The sequence below is a fragment of the Chiloscyllium plagiosum genome, unplaced genomic scaffold (assembly GCF_037043375.1).
Source record: "Chiloscyllium plagiosum isolate Xiang-an unplaced genomic scaffold, Cpla_swu_hap1 HiC_scaffold_10, whole genome shotgun sequence".
In the NCBI taxonomy this organism is placed as follows: domain Eukaryota; kingdom Metazoa; phylum Chordata; class Chondrichthyes; order Orectolobiformes; family Hemiscylliidae; genus Chiloscyllium; species Chiloscyllium plagiosum.
Window position 1 is genome coordinate 34615928 of NW_028270148.1, and position 21281 is coordinate 34637208.

At 41.9% G+C, this 21281-nt stretch overlaps 1 protein-coding gene across 4 annotated transcripts in view; it reads left to right on the plus strand.

Moving 5' to 3' along the window:
• Positions 1–21281, plus strand: part of ppm1ba (protein phosphatase, Mg2+/Mn2+ dependent, 1Ba) — a 229672-nt gene that overhangs the window by 80438 nt on the left and 127953 nt on the right. The window contains exon 2 of one of the 4 annotated variants that reach the window (XM_087991267.1): positions 2518–2587. The exons of the other annotated variants lie outside the window; for them this stretch is intronic. The gene's annotated coding sequence lies outside the window, so the exon portion shown is untranslated. The remainder of the gene's footprint in view (positions 1–2517; positions 2588–21281) is intronic. 4 annotated transcript variants of the gene reach the window in all.

Here is a 21281-nt window from a genome sequence, read left to right on the forward strand (position 1 = left end):
TGCTTTTTACCAAAGTGACAAGTTCAAATTTAAGAATATTATATTCCATCTGTCAAATTTGTGCCCACTTAAACTATCCAAGACTTTCAGCAGACTCCCATCCTGTCCACAACTTCCTTTCCTATCTAATGACAGATTTTGCAACAATACATTCAGTTCCTCCTTCAAGTTGTGGGTACATGGAAAAAGACCATCTTCTGAAGCTACACCAGCACCATTCCCCACCTTTTTTCCTCCAACATCGAAAACTGTATTGACGCTACCTCGTGGTCCCATGAAGAGGTTGAACAGTTCATCAACTTCATTAATATGTTCCACCCCAACCTTAAGTTCACCTGGACCATCTTACACCTCTCTCCCCTTCCTGAATCCCTCCATCTCTGTTAATGGCGACCAACCCAACACTGGCATCTACTACAAACCCACCTACTCCCACAGCTACCTGGACTACACCACTTCCCACCCTCCATCCTATAAAAATACTATCCCTTAATTCCAATTTCTCCGACTCCGCCACACCTCCAAGGAGGACCAGTTGCACCACAGAACCAGGCAGATGGCGACCTCCTTTTAAGACCACAATTTCCCCCCCTCACCTGGTCGATGATGCCCTCCAGTGCATGTCATCCACCTGCTGCACCTCTGCCCTTGAACCCCATTCCTTCAAATGCAACAAGGACAAAACCCCTCCCAGTCCTCACCTTCTACCCCACCAACCTCCAGATACATCGCATCATCCTCTGCAATTTCCGTTAGCTACAAACAGACCCCACCATTAAGGAGATTTCTTTTTTTTCCCCTCAAAATCCACATTCTGCAAAGATCATTCCCTCTGACTCCCCTGTTAGGTCTGTGCCCCCCTCACCAATCCATCCTCCCCTCTCGGCACTCTGCCACTGCAAGAATTTCAAAACCTGCACCCACACACACCTCTCTACCTCCCCTGCCCCCACCTCTGTCCAAGGCTCCATAGGAGCCCTCCACATCCGTCAGACCGTCAGAAGTTTACCTACACTCCCACCGGTCATTTACTGTGTCTGCTCCTGATGTGGTCTTCTCTACTTTGGGGACACAGGAAGGCTACTTGGGGAACACTTCAGAGAACATCTCTAGGACACGTGCAAGAAAACCCCACCGCTCCATGACTAAACAGTTTAACTTCCCCTCCACTCCCCTGAGAACATGCAGGTTCTCATGTGTTGACTCTGCTAATTTGCATAAGATGTTGTAAATGTCTTGTTATAGCCTCTTTCATGCAAAAATTTCCTTGTAACAGATTTACAGAATGACTGATTTGCAGTTTGCTGTTTTGCGCCTCTCCTCCCACCATCCCCATTGACCAGAGATTAAATGTATCTTGAGAGAAGCTTAAGATCCAGAAACAAGAGGAGTTTGGGACATTTGAGGGAACAAAATCAGCATGTGGTTGAAAGTTGCCAAATGTACAGTTCTCCCAATTTCTGCCCCCAAATACCTCACGCTTTCATGCTTGTGAATGATCCAGCATCATCTTGGTTGAAGGAGTAGAATGATGATAGATTGAAGCCTGTAGTTATTGATGTTTGCAAGGTGCTACTTGGAGAGTAGAGTTTATGGAGGACACTGATTTGCTTCTTCACTTTTAACCTGTTACCTGACCCATTGTACAGTCAGTCATCATACAGCACAGAGACAGACCCTTCAGTCCAACTTGTCTGCTCTGACCAGACATCCCACCTGACTTTGGCCCATATCTCTAGCAACCCTTCCTATTCCATCCAGTTGTCTTTTAAATGTTGAAATTATACTTGCCTCCACTACTTTGTCAAGTTGTTCCATACATGCACCATCTGCTTAACAAGTTATCCCTCCGATCCTCTTTAAATCCTTCCCCCTCACCTTAAACCTATGCCCTCTAGTTTTGGACCTCTCCCACCCTAAGAAAAAGATCTTGCCTATTCACCCAATCCATGCCCCTAATGATTTTATACATCTCTAGAAGGTCATCCCTCCGCCTCTAATCCAGGGGAAAAAAGCCCCATCCTGATCAGCGTCAAACTCTCCTCCAGTCCTGGCAACGTGCTTTTAATCTTTTCTGCACCCTCAAGTTTAACACCATCCTGCTTATAGGAGGGCAACCAGAATTGTACACAGGGTTGAAAAAGTGGCCTAATGTCCTGTACAGCCACAACGTAACATCCCAACTCCTATATTCAATGCAGTGACCAATGAAGGAATCTACCATTCCTACCATTTCCAAGGAACGATGTACCTCTAACCAGAGATTTTTTGTTGAGCAACAGTCCCCAGGACCTTCGCATTAAGTAAGTAAATCCTACCCTGATTTGCCTTACCAAAATGCAATACCTCACTTACCTAAATAAAACTTCATCCGTCACTCATGGACCAATCTGATCAAGGTCCCTTTGTACTCTGAAATAATCTTTTTCACTTTCTATCATTTTCCAGTAATGGTAGATACTGGCACCCTCAAGTTTTGGTCTTTATCCTGACTTTCACTCTTAATTTGTTCCTCAGACCATCAAGACCAATGGCATCTGCCAGTATACCATCGCCGCAAGACACTTGGACACTTTGACTGCTCAGAGTAAATCCTCATTCAGTTATGTAATTCTTTTGTGACTGTGGCCAGATGCTGCCAGGGACTTTAAACCTTTCAGTAGCCAAAACTATCTTCTCAGTGTCCAGGATCCATCATGTATATATGCCAAAAGTCAAGATGACTATTAATTCAATCAACTGCACCTACCCATCCCATGTCACTCTCCAAAATATTTTGCAACACCAAGAACAAGCATGGTAGAGCCTGGTACCAAGTTTGTATATCTTGTCCTTCAAAGATCAGATAAAATGAACTTTATAAACATGATGGAAAACATACATTTTGATTTATGAAAATGTTTTAAAAGATCACAGCGTTCCTACAGATCAGGTTGAATGTAGCATGCATTTGAACATTCTGTGGTATTGACCAGAACCGAGTTTAAGTTCAAAGGGTAGCAAACAATAAGCTCACCGCATGTTATGAATCTTTGTGGATGACTCATCAGAGATTGCAAAGGCCATTTTGACTGCATCAGCATCAGAAGGCTCAATAGTAGACACCTAAATATAGGGGAAAAAATGCTTTGCTTGATATGCTTTGGTGTGAGAACGCCTATGGTTGGGGTTAGAGAAGCTGTTGTGTATTGCTAATCTGTTTACAATATTGAGTGTTTCTTAACACAGCATCTTCTAATGAAAGGAATTTATGATTTCAACTGATTTGTAATGTGGATTAAATTAGATTTCCTACAGTACAGAAACAGGCCCTTCAGCCCAACAAGTCCACACTGACCCTCCAAAGAGTAACCCACCCAGAACCATTCTCCTACCCTATATTCACCCCTGACACTGTGAGCAATTCCACATGACCAATTCACCTGACCTGTGCATCTTTTGCTTGTGGGAGGGAACTGGAACACCTACAGGAAACCTACGCTGACACTGGGAGAATGTGCAAATTCCACACAGTTGCTGAGGCTGGAATTGAACCCAGGTCCCTGGTGCGGTGAGGCAGCAGTGCTAACCACTGAGCCACCGTGCTGCCCGTCTCAAAGTCAGATTCCAGAATGAAACCTGGCTTTATTGCCAGTTGGTTAACATGGTGGTTAGTCATTGAATGTATTCTCTTGAGGTTATTGATACATCATTATTATGTTATGACTAGAGAAATCTGATCAGAGATTGAAATCTGGCTTGATAGATGACACATGCAGTTTTGGATTTAACAAGGTGGTCTTTCACTGAAATACGTGCAACATGCTATATTCAGGTTTAACAGTAACAGTAACAGTCTTTTGTACAAAATTAATAAAGATAAATTTGAAAAATATTTACATATAATTCATTTTCTAGACTTTGTAATGCAAAAATACATTTCCATTAATCCCAACAGAATCCAATTACAGTGCTCAAACGTTTGAAGATAATGTCCTTATCTATCCCACATATGACTTGACAACTTTAGTGCCAATTCCCAGACTGAGAATCTGATACCTCTTCCTTGATTAGTTGTAGAACTGAGCATAAACATTTATCAACTTCAAATAAGCCCTTTTAGAGTTTTGGCCAAACACTTCTGGTCTGCAACTTTTTAAAAACTAAACCCATTATAATGAGGTCACCTTTTCTAAAAACAATTTCGAAACGCTCTTCCTTTCTGAGGGAAAAACTGCTTTCCACATCCAGCTTTGGTCAAGTACTCTGCAAAACTGCCCAACTGAAACTCAAAAAAAAACCTTAGGCAGTCAAAGCTTTAACTTTATTTCTTAAAGTTCAGTGAGAAAAGTCAGATAGTTAGCCAGAAAGTCAAAGAAAGTTTGAGTTTCTGGCTAACTATCTGACTTATGAAGAAATAAAGTCAAAGCTTTGACTGCTTTTTAAGTAGCTGTTTATGGAGCTTTTCTAATGAACAGCCACCTGTTTCTGCTGTGTTCTCTCCTCATCCTGCAACTATAAAAGTTCAAGTTGACAAAAAACAACAGTTATCTTGCCAGGTAGTGTTTTTAAGTCATTTAGCTGAAGTCAGATTTATGGGAAAGGCTGTCTTTTGCTCACAGTTGTAAATGATATTACAATCCTTTCCTCAAACAAAAAATACCTTCACCGTGCTGAAAGCTAAAGTCCCATGTGCCGTTAATCAAATATCCAGGTTCACAAATATATGAAATCTTCATTATAGCTGGTTGTGATTAGAGTTGGGTCATTAACAATTCAAGTGATAGAATTCTATCATCTGGTGTTGTCAAATGCTGAGATATTTCTATCATCGATAGTCACAGGTGAGGTACCAGAAGCACTGGAGGTTTGCTAATGTGTTGCCACTAAAAGGTGGTAAAGACAAGCCAGGGAACTATAGACCGGTGAGCCTGATGTTGGTGGTGGGCAAGTTGTTGGAGGGAATCCTGAGGGACAGGTTTTAGATGTATTTGGAAAGGCTAGACTGATCAGGGATAGTCAACATGGCTTTGTGCATAGGCAATCATATCTCTCAAACTTGATTTGAGATTTTTGAAGAAGAAACAAAGAGGATTGATGAGGGCAGAGTGGTAGATGTGATCTATATGGACTTCAGTAAGGTGTTCGACAAGGTTCCCCATGGGAGACTGATTGATTAGCAAGGTTAGATCTCATGGAATACAGGGAGAACTAGCCATTTGGATACAGAACTGGCTCAGAGGTAGAAGATAGAGGGTGGTGGTGGAGGGTTGTTTTTCAGACTGGAGGCCTGTGACCAGTGGAGTGCCACAAGGATCGGTGCTGGGTCCTCTACTTTTCATTATTTATAATCATGATTTGGATGTGAGCATAAGAGGTACAGTTAGTAAGTTTGCAGATGACACCAAAACTGGAGGTGTAGTGGACAGCAAAGAAGGTTACCTCCTGATTATAATAGGATCTTGATCAGATGTGCCAATGGACTGAGAAGTGGCAGATGGAGTTTAATTCAGATAAATGTGAGGTGCTGTGTTTTGGGAAAGCAAATCTTAACAGGACTAATACACTTAATGGTAAGGTCCAAGGGAGTGTTGCTGAACAAAGAGACCTTGGGAATGCAGGTTCATAGCTCCTTGAAATTGGGTCGCAGTTCGATAGGATACTGAAGGCAGCGTTTGGTATGCTTGCCTTTTAATGGTCAGAGTATTGAGTATAGGGGTTGGGAGGACATGTTGCAGCTGTACAGGACATTTGTTGGGCCACTTTTGGCATATTGCGTGCAATTTTGGTCTCTTTCCTGTTGGAAAGATGTTGTGAAACTTGAAAGGGTTTAGACAAAATTTACAAGGATGTTCCCAGGGTTGGAGAATTTGAGCTTTTGGGAGTGGCTGAATATGCTGGGGCTGTTTTTCCCTGGAGCATCGGAGACTGAAGGGTGACCTAATAGACGTTTATAAATCAAGAGGGGCATGGATAGGATAAATAAACAAGGTCTTATCCTTGGGGTGGGGGAGTCCAGAACTAGAAAGCATAGGTTTAGGGTGAGAGGGGAAAAGATATAAAGAAGACCTAACGGGCAACCTTTTCATGCAGAGGGTGCTAAGTCTATGGAATGAGCTGCCAGAAGTAGTTGTAGAGGCTAGTACGATTGCAACATTTAAAAGTCTAGAAGAAAGTGAGGACTGCAAATGTTGGAGATCAGAGTCGAGTCAATGTTGCTGGGAAAGCACAGAAGGTCAGGCAGCATCCGAGGAGCAAGAGAATTGATATTTTGGGCATATAAGCCCTTCATTGGGAATGAGGCTTGTGGGCTGAGAGATAAATGGGAGGGGGAAGGTAACTGAAAAAGTGATAGGTGGATGAAGGTGAGGAGAAGGTGATCAGTCAGAGGGGAGAGTGATGGACAGGTCCGGAGGGCGTTGCTGAGTTGGAGGCTTGGCACTGGAATAATGTGATGGGAGGAGAAATGAGGAAGCTGTTGAAATCCACGTTAATCTTGTGTGGTTATAGGGTCCCAAGGTAGAATATAAGATGATCTTCCATTAGATGTCGGATGGTAACAGTTTGGTGGAGGAGGCCCAGCACCTGCATCCTTGACAGAGGAGGAGGGGGAGTTGGTGTTCAGTCACGGGGAGGTGGGATTGGTGAAACAAAATTGGTAGAGGTACAGGTAAATTTCAGATGGATGTGGAAGGATCCCTTGGGGACTTGGACGGAGGTGAGGGGAGTGGTGTGGGCGCAGGGTTTGCACTACCTGCAGTGGCAGGGGAAGGTGCCAGGAGTGGGATGTGGGTTGGCAGGGGGGCATGGAGCTGACGAGGGAGTTGCGGAGGGAATGGTTTCTCCGGCACATGGATAGGGGTAGGGAAGGAAATATATCTTTGGGGTCTGTTTATAGGAACAGAAATGGTGGAGAATGATGGGATGTATCATGGAAGGAAAAGGCCATCTGGGACTTTCTGTAGCTGTGGGAGTCGGTGGGCTTGTAGCATCTGCCTAGACGTCATATCCTCCCACCCTACCTCCTGTAAAAATGCCACCCTTATTCTCAATTCCTCTCCCTCCACTGCATCTGTTCCCAGGATGACCAATTCCACCTCAAAGTCCCAGATGGCCTCCTTTCATGATCACAACTTACCTTCCCATGTGGTTAACGATGCTCTCCAGCGCATCTCCTCCACTTCATGCACCACCACCCTTGAACCCCAGCCCTCCTAACGCAACAAGGACCGAACCCCCGATTCTCATCTTCCACCACACCGACCTCCATCATCCTCCACCACTTCAACCACCTCCAAATGGACTTTGCCACCAAAGAAATATTTCCCTCCCTACCCCAATCAGCATACCAGAGAGACCATTCCCTCTGTGACTCCCTCGTCAGGTCCATGCCCCTCCCCAGCTCACACCCCACACCTGGCGCCTTTCCCTGCCACTGCAGGAAGTGCAAAATCTGCACCCACAGCACTCCCCTCACCTCTGTCCAAGGCCCCAGGGATCCTTCCACATCCGTCAGAAATTCACCTGTACCTCTACCACTGTCGCCTACTACATCCGTTGCACCTGGTGTGGTCCCCTCTACATCGGGGAGATTGTTTCAGAGCACTTGTCTGGGACACCTGTAGCCACCAACCCCACCGCCCATGGCTGAACACTTCAACCCCCCCACCATTCCTCCCAAGGACATGCAGGTCCTGGGCTTACCTCCACTGCCAAACTGTTACCACCTGACGCCTACAGAAAGAATGCTTCATGTTCGGCCTTGGGACCCTGCAACCACACTGGATTAATGTGAGTTCTAACAGCTTCCTCATTTCTCCCCCACCCCCACATTATCCCAGTGCCAAGCCTCCAACTCTGCACCCAACACTTCATCCCTCTGACTTATCGCCTTCATCCACCTATCGCTTTCTCAGCCTCCCAGCTCTTCCCGTCTCCACCTCTTCCCCCCCCCCCCCCCCGCCCTCCAACCGCACTTCTCCGCCTGGCCCCCAAACCTCATTCTTGATGAAGGGCTCATGCCTGAAATGTCAATTCTCCTGCTCCTGGGTTGCTGCCTGGCTGTGCTTTCCCAGCAACACACACTCAACATTTAAAAGGCATCCAGATGGGTAAATGAATAGGAAGACTTTGAAGTGATATGGGCTGGGTGCTGGCAGGTGGGATTAGTTTGGGTTGCGATATCTGGTCGGTGTGGACAAGTTGGACTGAAGGCTGCTGTACATCTGTGACTCTAAATAGTTGATTTGTATATCAGAACTATCTATATTTAAAAAAAACCTGATTTCTTAACTCAGACAATGCATTAAAGATGTGACGCCAGAGTCTGTCTATATTCCAATCTTGAGTCAAACTTTTTTATAGAAACCTTTAACTTATTGCAAATGTGACTTGTAAGAAGTTCTGGGATTGACATATTAATTAATCAAAAGCTGCAATCCGTTCTATAAAGATGAAAGACTTAACAGCAATCCAGATTTGTTCAATATATTGTATTGATTGCGTGACACTATGATCTTGTGCAATAAATTTTGTTTCTTATGATCCTGCCCGATGAGCTACCTGACAAAGGAGCAGTGCTCTGAAAGCTAGTTTTTCTGAATAAACCTGTTGGACTATAACCTGGTGTTGTGATTTTTAACTTTTGTCTTGTCTAGTCCAACACCTGCACCTGCTCATCAGTTATATTGTGAAAGTGCAGCACTGTCAGATATGTATTATGGTTGAGAATTAAGTCGACGTTCAATCTACCAATGAAACAAAGATTTAAGTTGAGACCAACATTTATCCCTGAGCTAGCATCATATCTTTCAAGTTTGATTGGAGTTTTTAGAGCTTTACTCTGTTCAAATGGACCATTGTTTCCCTACATGACACTGACTTCTAGTACTTAATTAGCTATGAAGACTTTGGTCTGAGGTCATAAAACAGTTCGAAAGTAAGATTGTTCATTGTTGCAGTTGTAGAACTGCACTACCTTTTCCTTGGATTTTATCACGCAGAAAAACGTTTTGAGGAACTTGTATTGTGCACAGTTCTGGTCATCCTGCTTTAGGAAGCATTTTATCAAATTGGGAAAGTTTCAGAAAAATTTTGAAAAGCATGTGCCCGGCACTGGAGGGTTTCAGCTCCGAGAGACTGGATAGGCTTGGACTTCTTTCTCTGGAGCATAGGATGATGAGGGGTGACCTTATAGAAATATATAAAGTCATGAGGGGCATTGATAAGGTGAAGAGCCAAAATCTTTTCCCTTGAGTAAGGGGAGATCAAAACTAGCAGGCATAATTTTAAGGTGAAAGGAGGAAGATTTAGAGTAGATCTGACAAGCAACCTTTTCTCAGAGGGTGATTCGTATGTGAAATGAACTGCCCAAGGAAGTGGTCGATGCAGATATAGTCAAACACTTTAAAAGACATTTGGACAGCCAAGGTATAAAAAGAAGTGTGGGCACATGGGAAACCCTGGTGGCATGATGAGTTGGACCAAATGGTCTGGTTCCATACTGTATGACTCTGAATGGAACATCATGTTTTAGAAATTTGCTTGCTTAATCACTGACTAATTGTTTCAGTTTCCCTGGGTCTAAAGTTGGATGTATTTAGTTTCCCTTTGGCTTTTTGTTTTGCTTCATAAAGATGATGTTTATCTTGTGCATCTTTCCTCCTTCAATATCCTGAAAAGGCAAGCTGAAACTCAGTTTTCTTCCATTAAAACATTACAGTTACTGTAATAATGTCCACACGAACTATTAACAAATAAATACACTTTTAAAGATGTGAATGGCATGCTCCCTTTTTTAGGTTGTATATTATCTGAGGATGGGACTGTTTGGTTATGCTTGAATTTTGTCTTGTTTGGGATGTTGAACATTATGGTGTGCAAGTGTCCTTCCTCTGAACTTCACATCAAGACGGTGTTGTAATTGAAATGTCTGCAACATATTCCATACTTTCCAAGCATATTGTGGTATGGTAGCAAGAATATTTGCGTTTATATCATGCATTTCATGCTCTCAGGATGTTCCACGACATTTTCAAGTTTTTGGAATTCTTTGGAAATACTTTTGATGGGTAATCATTTCTGAAGTGTAGGAAATATAACAATCAATTTGTGCATAGCAAGCCCCTCCTAACACTAACGTGATCATGACCTGGTAATCTTATTTTTTATTGTGATTCTGGGATGAATGTTGGAGTGCAAACCAGGGATAACTTGATTGTACTTTTTTTTCCAAAATAGTGCCATGGATTTTGGATTTTTTTTTTTAATAGCACCTGGGAAGAATGATTAATGGTTTAGTGTAATCTGAAATGACATCTGTGTCACCTTGGTTGTTTCGTACTTAGATTTTTATTTTTTAGGATTTTAGATTTTATTGTTGTGTACAGGAGTACAGTGAAAAGTGTACAAAATTGCCATTCTCTGGCACTATCTTTTTACAGGATTAAAAACCAGGAGAAATAAGAAACAGCAAAAAGAAACATTCAAATCACTCCCTCACCATGAGTCCCTTCTCTCAAAAACCAAACCACAAAGTCCATTCTTCAAACTGCCAACACTGTTGCCATGATTCTCTGCACCCTGCTGCAGCTGGAATGTCACTACCTCTACCGTCAGGTACCCAGGCCCTGGGCCTAGAGCTGTGCCACTGTTGGTGGGACAGTGTCTCCATTCTTCAGTGCCATCTTACTTCCAGTGACATAATTGGATTGAAAGCTTCACCTTCTAAACAGAGTACTATTAACTGAGTTTGGCGTTAAAATGTACCTCTAAGCTTTGTTCTTTGACGACTACACTGAGAATGTAAGTTGACTTATTGGGACAGAAATTGAGCATGAAACACTGGCCTATGGGAGGAAAATAGGGACAATAAAGAAGCTTTGAATGACTTTTTCAAGCACTGGAAACATTCTTGATCTCTTTTGAATTAGGCGACTTTTACTTTGGTCACTTTAAGCAATTTGCATGTGCTAATGATGGGTACTCACTACCATCAAGTTTCCTGCCATCAGTGTGACCTAACGAATAGCCAGAAGTGAATAGATTATTTCAAAAAAAATGTTTTGTGAAAATGGGATGCAGGAATACAATTGCAAAGGATTGCTGCCAGGTTGCATTGACATACGACAGTCAGCGCTCTATTCATGCATTAAAACCTGTGACTTAATTTCAGACAAGCTTCAGGCCTCCTGGGTTGGGGATGTATGTGGTCAGTTGAGTGTTAGGAAAACTCCAATTTCATCCCGGAATAACTCAGTTAAAATAGGATTTCCAACAGCTGGACCACCCAAACATATGTTTAAATGAGTATTACAGTGAAAGTCAAAATGGTACAGTAATACATTGATGTCTTAAGATAATCTTTTATTTATTATCTTTTATTGTACATGATTTTTAAAAAAATTTTTGAAACCATGTAAGTGTATGCAAAACTAAGCTCCCATTAATGGTGTACTACACAGCTACAGGACCGCAGTCAGTAACTTTTATTTGTTGATTTTGAATAGTTTCATGTCTTTGACCTGTTGCCAATGAAAGTTGTTGTCCATCAATTTATTCATTTAAATTAATACAGCAGTATAAATTTTAGGACAGCATAAAATGGAACTATTCAGCGTCCATCTTTGTCACTGACATTTTGTTTGTATTTATTTCACTTTGTACTATTGGTGTTTGAGTTCACAATCGATTTCCCACTTTGTTTCACACTATCTTCTGCCTTTATTGTCAGTAATGATTATGCTAGATGTGAATGACCGCTGATGAGGATTATAACAGGAGTATAGCTGATGTTTAAAAATTGTAGATCACTTGGTAATTAGCAGAATCTTGCAAAACACTGCTAGCCAAATTTGTATCTTGATTGCAATAGTATGGGTGGCATGGTGGCTCAGTGGTTAGCACTGCTGCCTCTCAGTGCCAGGGACCCAGGTTCAATTCCAGCCTCTGGCAACTCTGTGGAGTTTGCACATTCTCCCTGTATCTGCTGGGTTTCCTCCCGGTTCTCTGGTTTCCTCCCAATATCCAAAGATGTGCAGGCTAGATGGATTGGCCTTGCTAAATTGCCCATCTTGTTCAGGGATTGATGGACAAGTAGGAATAGGGAGATTGGGGGAAGAGGGTCTGGGTGAGTTGCCCTTTTGAACGGCCAGTGTGGCTAAGTTGCCTACTTCCACATTGTAGGGATTCTAAATTCTGTGACTTTATTTATTTTATTTACATCTTGGATTTCTAGTTACTTTTTCAACAAAGTTTAACATAATCAAAACTTACTGTTGGGGGGTGTAGGAAGCAGAATACTGTCCATGTTGGAGTTTTGGCTGTGTAAATTCGTAATCGTAGAATATGCAGGTTGAACTGAACTGTGTTCACTTGTGTTGAGAGAGAGCCAACTTATATCTGATGGATTTATAATTAGCTGAAGAATAAGCAGTCTATTGCATTGAAATCTGCTTGTTACAATTTCAGCATCTATCATTCAGGCAAACAGCTTCCTTACATCAGTCTTGTTCCATGACAAAGTCCTTGGTTAGGATTCAAGTTTCATAGCAATATTATAAATGCTGCTTCCTTGAGTGTAAGTTTACTGATGACCAGCCAATTGAAGATAGTGCAGACTGTTAATTCTTTCTTTGAACTATAACATCAATATTATTATTCTTGAGTTTCCTCAATGTTTTCATTTGAATCCAGTGAGTCTTCATCTTCTTCCCCCAAAGAGTTGTCCAAATAATTTGAAATAATAACCATCCCTTATATTGTGCTATATTTGATCAATTACATTCTTAACCACCTCTTCCAAGCCATCCTCACGCTGCAATTTTTTTGATTCCCATCTTTACCATTAACCCCATCCCATTTTATTGGAAACATCCTGTAGAGATAGCAGAGGTTTGGGCTTCCCTTCTATGTATATTCTTCACCAGCACCCCTTTGCTGCTGCCATTAACCATTGATAGTCACACGTGTCACATACTCCATTCATTTATGTTGTTTACGTAACTTGAAAGCTACATATCTTAAGTTGCAGTCACTAGCCATCTTAACACAACTTGATATACGAGTCTGATTTATAGTTAATCTGCAAATATCATTTGTGATTACGCACCCATATGTAGTCTGCTTGTTAACATTTTTTTGTTTAATGTCTTCTCTTCACATAAAGACCTGACATCGTTGTTTCACCATTCCCCTTTGTATGGTTGTTACATTTTAGTCAGACAGAAAAACCAAACACACATCTCCATCTGGCCATGTTTGTTTGTGTATACCAGGCACTGCCCACCAAATAAAACCCACCCACTAACATTCCCTAAAGCTAATCAATCCATGCTGTCTGGATGTATGGGAGCGAAGTGTTAATATAGAGCTAGCAAGCTGAATTTACACTCCGTTCATATATTTCAACAAGTAAGTTTGTGGAAGAGCACTACATTTTGTGTAATTCAGTGCATGGTTTCAGAAAACATTTACACAGCCTGACCCTTCAGACTTTAACGCAGCATTGATGTCAGCACTCACAGGTCAGCACTGTTTAATGCTGGCGTAATCAAATATTCATCAAATACCAAATCCAGTTTGGTCAGGGAAGAAAATTGAATCCTGCACTGCACAAAAATAGTAGTGCACAGGAAATGTCCTGGTAATGAGGTAATGTACTTGAGATCCAACAAGTACTCCATATCAGAAGGACACTGGTGCCTGTGAATTACTGAATGTAGTTGGGCAGGTAGGGTGGTCAACGAAGCGTGTGGGATACTTTATTTGCTGAGACATAGATCTAAGAGCAAGGAGGCTACACTGGAAAAGAGTGAAATGCTCGTTTGGCCACAATTGGAAGATTAGCATTCTGCTCACCACATTATACAAAGGATTTGATTTCACTCGAGTGTGCAAAGAAGACTTAAAAGGATTTTGCCTGACCTGAAGGGTCTATGAGGAAAGACTGGATAGGCTGGGGCTGTTTGCTTGTGCTGTAAAGGTTGAATGGGGAATATAATATAGGTGTATAAAGTTTTGAGCCTGGATAGGGAGGCACTTTTTCAATTTGGTCAAGAGGTATTAACTAGAGGGCATGGATGTAAGGTTAAAAGTAGAAGCCTATGAGTAGAGTTTTAGGAAGATTTCTTTTCACCCAGAAGATCAGAATTTGGTACTTGCTGCCTGAAAAGGTGAATGGGTCAGAAACTCTTAGTTTATGCAGTATTTAAATATTCACTTGCCTTGCCATAGCCTTCGGGTCCGACTGTTGACCAGCATGGGTGTAATCGTCAAAAAGGCCTTGTTATTTGCTGTAAACGTCCATATCATTGTGCCATTAAAATGTGAAACATGGCTGTACAGATCAGGAATCTTCCAAGTTTGATTCTGCTCTTTCGTTATGCTGAGGATAGTTGGGACATCGATGCCCACTACAAATAACACTCAGCCCATGACTCATTTTGCTGGGGCTATTGGTGTTAATATTGACCATGTAGGTTCATATTTGACAAATACTTGTATTGGCAAGCTATCAAAAGTCTGTCAAATTGCTGTAGCTTTAGTTATTCCTCCCAGCAAAGAATGTATTGAGCACAATTCTAAACAATCCATTTGTGTTCTATTTGAAAGTGGTATGCAGCAATTTCAATATATTTTTGACAACTTAAAGTACAATTTCATTTACTTTTTGCAAAAAGTTTTAAACTTTTGGTTTTGAGTATTTTAGACATACAGGCAATTTTAACTCTGATTTGGGAACTTTTGAATTACAACTCAATGCAATCTCATTAAATTCAAGAATTTTAACTAAGAACAGTTTCAAATAAACTATTTGTTAACTCCAAGTGGCCCATGAGATGACACTGTTATGTAGGCATGATCTTTGACAGGTCTTCCTTGATTCACCAGGACTTTGAGCATTTAATGTGTAACTTCAATTCCCACATTCAAAGTGACCCTATGTGGGACTTTTATGGGCATTTATATGTGGAATACCTCTTGCTTTGAAAGGGCTCCAGCATTGTCATTTTTTAAATGCATTTTTTTTTGTTTGGCTGTGATCAGCTGTTGGATTGTTCACATATTCCCAAGTACCCTACTGTTGACTTAACCACAAAGATTTCTGCCTGTCCTGCTTGCTGACCTGACTTGTTTCAACCTCTGCTAATTTCAGCCAGCTTTCTGCAATGAACTATTCTATTCGATTCAAATTGTTCAATTCCGTAGTGTTGTTTTATAAAGCAAATGTTGTACCCATCGCCACTCCATATAAATAACTGCTCTGAATTTTTAGTCCATTCACTCTTTCCTCCCAGTCACATCATTATTTTTTTCGATGACATTTGCTTCTGTATTGGAGGAGATGGGGCTGGAGGAGACACAATTGGTCACCAATGATTTCTAACTAGGTACTGGTAATTTGGCTTTCTTGCATGGTTAGCAGTTGTGCAAGCTGGCTTTGTTCAGGGTCAACCACATTCAATAATTAAAATGAACAGCTAAGAGATGTGCGAGAATTTTTTTTCTCTCTCCAATAAAACTCTGGGTGGGTTGGTTATGATAGGGGTATGGTAAATACATTTTATACTAGAGTATGTATGCCATGTATGGACAGCAATTTGGCACACAATGTAGAAAAATTAGCCATACTGTATTTGCCTTTCAATTCATGTAGTCTTCCCATGTCTCAGTGGTATTCTTTTAAAGGAAGTGGCTGTAGCGGTAGTAGAGCCGTTGATTAAATCATTCTAGAACTTGTTGGTTTCTGGGAGAGTTCCTGCAGTTTGGTGATGTGACATCCCTGCTCAAGAAGGAAGACCAACGTGAGTTGGCTGAGCATATGTAGTTGGGAACACGCTAGAGTCCTTTTTAAGAAAGAAATAGCAGGACCTTTGGAGAAGAATAATACAAACAAAAGGTCAACATGGCTGAAAAGGAAATTATGGAACTTGCGGTATTGAGCATAATGTATTAACATAGATTGAGGATTGGTTGACACACAGAAGATCGATTCTGGATTTATGGGTCTTTTTCAGGTTGGAATAATGTTAATAGTGAAGCGCTACAAGGATCAATGTCAGTGTATTAGCCATTCTGACCAGAGTCTAGTCCATCATTACGATCCTGGCTGATATGTTCTTGTTTTTTATGAAGTATTTTTAAAAATTTTAGGTTTTTACAAAATTACACAACCAGTACAACATAGTATGACATCTTTACATTATAACAGAAATAATAGAAAACAAAGTACTACGCCAGAGACTAACGAAACATGAAAAAACAAAAAACTACAAAAATTGCAATTTAACAAATAACCATGGGGAAAGAAGAAAAAAAATAAAATTAAACCAAGTTATAACAAGGTATATTTAATTAAATTATTGCACTCCTCGGCGCAATCTCATTCAAGCTCTCCACCACTGGGAGCAAGAGTAAGTAAACCCGTATTTGTTCAGGATTTCTCTCCCCTCCCCCTGCCTCCCCACCCCCAAGGGGTCGCCAGACTCACCGACACAAACCTCACAGCTACACAAAGACCCTGAACATTGTAGCCAATAAATCTGCATCCATATAATACAAAAGGGCTGCCATGAACTGTAAATCAATTCAGTTTTCTGGTGTACCATACTTGTAAGGAAGTCCAGGGGTATATGTTCCATGACTATCATACACCAACTCGAGAGTCCTGGGGGAATTCTCTGATACCCAGCTCATTAGAATGTTCTTCCTCATGTAGAAAGAATATTAAACAATTTGTTCCCATGCGCATCGAGGGAGGGAAGATTTGGAAGACCCGAAAGGAGGGACACCGGATCCAACTTAACCTCAATTTCCCAAAACCTTTGCCAAAACACACTTTATGTCATACCAATACCTGCGGAGCTTGTGATGTGACCACAAGCAATGAGTAAGAGAACCAACTACCATTTTACACTTGGGGCGCATTGGAGACACTCCTGTCTTAAATTTTGCAAGCTGTTCCGGTGCCAAGTGAGCTTTATGACTTACCTTCAGTTGAATAGCCTGGGTCCTATTACAAATTGAGATCTTCTGAACATTTTCCCAGATATCCTCCCACATCTGAGATTTCCACCCCTAATTCTTGAGTCCAGGTTTTATATAGCCGTTCAATGTCCTGCGAGACTTTACTACCTAACAATTGATTGAGAGTGCTAACCAAGAGGGTGCCTGTAGACTGGAGCATTCTCCTCTCTATGCTCAACTTGTAGGGGTTAATCACCAATGTAGTCATTTTTTTAATACTGTCTCTAACTGGGAAGTAATGAAAGAGATCTTTCCTAGGTAGCTCGAATTTCTGACTCAGCTGTTCGAAGGACATCATGACCTCCCCGTCAAATAGATCTCCCAAACAGGAGATTCCTCTGGACTCCTAGAGCTTAAAGCCAGAGTCCATCGAACCCGGCTGGAATTCCAACATTCTTACTATGGGAGTGAAAGGGGAAGTTTTTTGTAAATTGCTCTTGCCCTGCCGCATCTTTCTCTGTGCTTTAACTGTGTTTAGGACTCTTTTTTTTTTTTACAATGATCCATAAGTTCTCATTGTGTCCATAAACAACAAATTAATAAGAGAGCATTTTGTCTGGGAGGCCTCAATGTCTAGCTAGATCGATCGTGGATCGTGACAGGCGTTCAGCCACGTAGGATAGTAAGGTACTGAATTGGTATTTCCTAAAGTCTGGAAAACCCAGTGCCCCCCCCCCCCCCCCCCCCCCGAAGTTGCAATTTATCTAGCTTAATAAGAGATTGCCTACCGATGATGCCAAATAGAAGATCCAAGCCAGCTGTAAAGCCTGTGCCGTGCTTGCCTTGGCAGCATCAAATGGAGCATTGTCATAGGATATAATAAGCGAGGAAGAACATTCATCTTAACCAGAGCTATTCTGCCGAACTAAGACATCGGAAGATCTTCCCAGCGCCGAAGGTCCTGCCTTATCTTCTCTAGCAACTGCCTGTAATTGGCTTTATATATTAATCGAAAACTGGGGTAATAAAAATGCCTAAATACAGACAACCTCCCTGTGACCACTGGAAGGGGAAACAGGTTCCATCCCCAACGTTGGATATACTAGTAAGACCGCCCACAGGCATGGCCTCTGATTTCATGAAATAAATTTTATTTCATGAAAATAAACCAAATAGATTAATCACTTGTATTAAGTGGGGTACAGAGATCATTGGATCAATTAAAAAGAGAAGAACATCATACGTATAGAGAGCAATTTTATGCCTGCCTGACATTACCTCCGGGACAGTTATATTGGGATCCTTCCGGATGGCTTCCGCCAGCGGCTCGATCGCTGTTGTCAATAATAGTGGTGAGAGAGTGCATCCTTGACGGCAGCCTCTGCCGACACTAAAACTATCTGATCGTGTACCATTAATGAGAACTGCTGCTTTCGGATCATTACACAGCAGTGCCACCCATTTGGTAAAACCTCTCCAAGACCAAACCGTCCATGACATAAAAGAGGTATGGCCACTCTACTTGGTCAAATGGTTTTTCTGCATCCAGGAAGACTACCAAAACTGGGATCACTCTTTGCTGACGTATTTGGACCATATTTAATACTCTTCTAATATTGGTGGTAGACCTACAACCCTTAATAAAACCTGATTGGTCTTCCTTTACAATAAAAGGAAATACCCCCTCCAGCCTTCACGCCAGCATTTTTGGCAGGATTTTAAAATCTGCATTCTGTAACAATATGAGTCTGTATGAAGTGCAATCTTAGACTTTCCTTACTTAAGAGAAATATTTGCTTCTCTCAAAGGAGATGGGAGGCAGCCCTGACTCAGTAATTGTACATATTCAAGAGTGGCCCGGCTAGCCTGTCTATAAACTCCTTATAAAACGCACTTTGAAATCCATCTGGTCTGGATGCTTTACGTTCTGGAGCAGCCTTACCACCACCTGTACTTCCTGAATTGTCAGGGGGGCACTCAGAAAGGACACTTGCTCTGAGGTTACATCCAAAAGGTTCAAGGCCTTAAAAAAGGACTCCATCTTCATCATTTTATCCTCACAGTCCTCCGACTGATACAGCGGAAAATAAAACCTTCTAAATGCTGCATTAATCATTTTAGCATTGCAAGTAAGAGTACCAGCATTCTCTTTGGATGTAGTAGTTTGGGGAGCATTCTTCTTTCTAGCCAAGTACGCTAGATATCTACCTAGTTTATCACCATACTCAAATAATCTGTTTCGCAAATGAGATTTCCCTCTTTGCTGTTTGGGTAAGTGCAGCATTCAAAGCAGCCCTAAAGGGTGTAATCCGCTGCAGATTAGTTTTAGATGACCTAGCAAAGTATGCTAGCTCAGCTGCCTTCAGGCGAGCCTCGAGCAAACGTTGCTGTTCTCCCCTCTGTCATTTCTTCTGATTCACAGAGTAAGAAATAATCAAATCCTGTGCATAGGCCTTGGCAGTCTCCCACACCACCGATGGGTTGCTGGCCATGCCTAAATTAATATCCCCAAAAATTTTAAACTCCTGCAAAAAATACTGTATAAACATGCTATCTTTCAGGAGGAAGGAGTACATGCGCTAGTGCTGGGAACCCGTCCCGCCACCACCAGCCTTGACCTCCATGTATACCTCCATGTATGACCAGAAACTGCTATATTCCCTATTCTGCAAGATGGTACTGAGTTCAAAAAGTTTGATGGGACAAATAACCTGTCAATTCTAGTATAGCACTTTTATTGAGTTGGGGAAAAAGGTAAAATCCCCACCTTTGGAGCGAAGACATCTCCATACGTCCACCGACCCCAACTCCCTGTTCAAGTCCACAACTGCCTGGATTGCATAGACATACTTGCAAGACCCCTAGGCATTCTGTCCACCTCTGGGTCAATAATACGATTAAAACCTCCCTCTATAATTGTATGATGCACCCCAAGGGCCATCAACCTCGAGACTGCATCTGTCACAAATTTAAAGGAATGTGCCAGGGAGCAACATACATTAAGAATCCTATATTCCTCTCCATGTATTAAAGCTTTAAGTATTATGAATCGCCCGCACTCATCCTTAGTTTGGCCTAGCATTTGAAATGGGAGGCTATTCCTGATTTAGAATAGCAACTCCTCTACTACGAGTTAAAAAATGAGAAAAACACCTGGCCGAATCCTCCCTGTTGCAACTTCAAATCTCCTTATTGGTTAAGTGCGTTTCTTGTTACAAGGCTACATCGACCCTCTCTTTTCTAAGACTTGACCATATCTATTTTCTCTTAATTGGTGAATGACTCCCCTGAACATTCCAGGTGCACCATTTAAACGAATGGCTAGCCATGATTGTCCGAAACAGTCAGTGACCCCCGGAAGGAAGAACGCCATTTGTAGTGCGCAGAGTGAAAACCATAAACAGTTCGTATAAGTTTAAAAATGCAACTTCCAAAACTACTGAATCAAAACTTCTAACAACTGCTTATACTACATATCAACATATAATATAACTGAAAGGAGACTTCCCCCTTGTCCACAGGGGGAGTTCATACCACTCATTAATCCCACCATGACTCCTTCTAGCTGAAGCTGTCCCCCTGCCCCAGGCAACACAAAGGAAAAAAATACAATATCTAATGACAAGCAAGTTAAAAGTGGGCACCTAACCTGCCTCTTCCATACTGTAATCCTAGGCACTCCTGGTAGAACAACAACAAAAAACAAAAAAAACTCTCCCTGCTTTCTCCCCCCCCCCCCCCCCCCATCCATCCAAAGCAAAGGATTACAGGAGAAGGGACAGGAAAAAAAAGAGAGATAATTATGACCCTGACATATATTAAAAACAAGACCAAGACCACCCTCCCTGACAACCAGGTAAACCTGGCAAATTACAGAGAAAAAAAATAAAATAATTGTCCATATAGTTCAAGCCAGTCAGTCTATTTTAAAGCATCCAAGAAGTCCTTTGTCTTTTCTAGTGAATCAGAGTTGAACACTGACCCTCCATGGCTAAAATGCAGTATTGCTAGATATCTAATGGAATACTGGATATTCCGGTCCCACAGCTGCTTATTTGTTTTACCTCATCAAAGGCCTTCCTCTTGCGAATCACGACCGGGAAAAAGTCCTGAAAAAGCATAATTCATGATCCTTTATGTACCATAGCCTGAGAATCCTTCCCCAGTGCTCTACAGCATCCAGCATCATTTGTTTGTCTCTATAATGGAGTCACAATCGGACCAGGCAGGGGCGCCGGTCTGATTTGGGCCTGCGCACTACGACGCAGTAGGCCCGCTCAACCTGCACCCAGCCTACCTCAGACTCCGGCCTCAAACTGTGAGAGCCATTGCTCCAG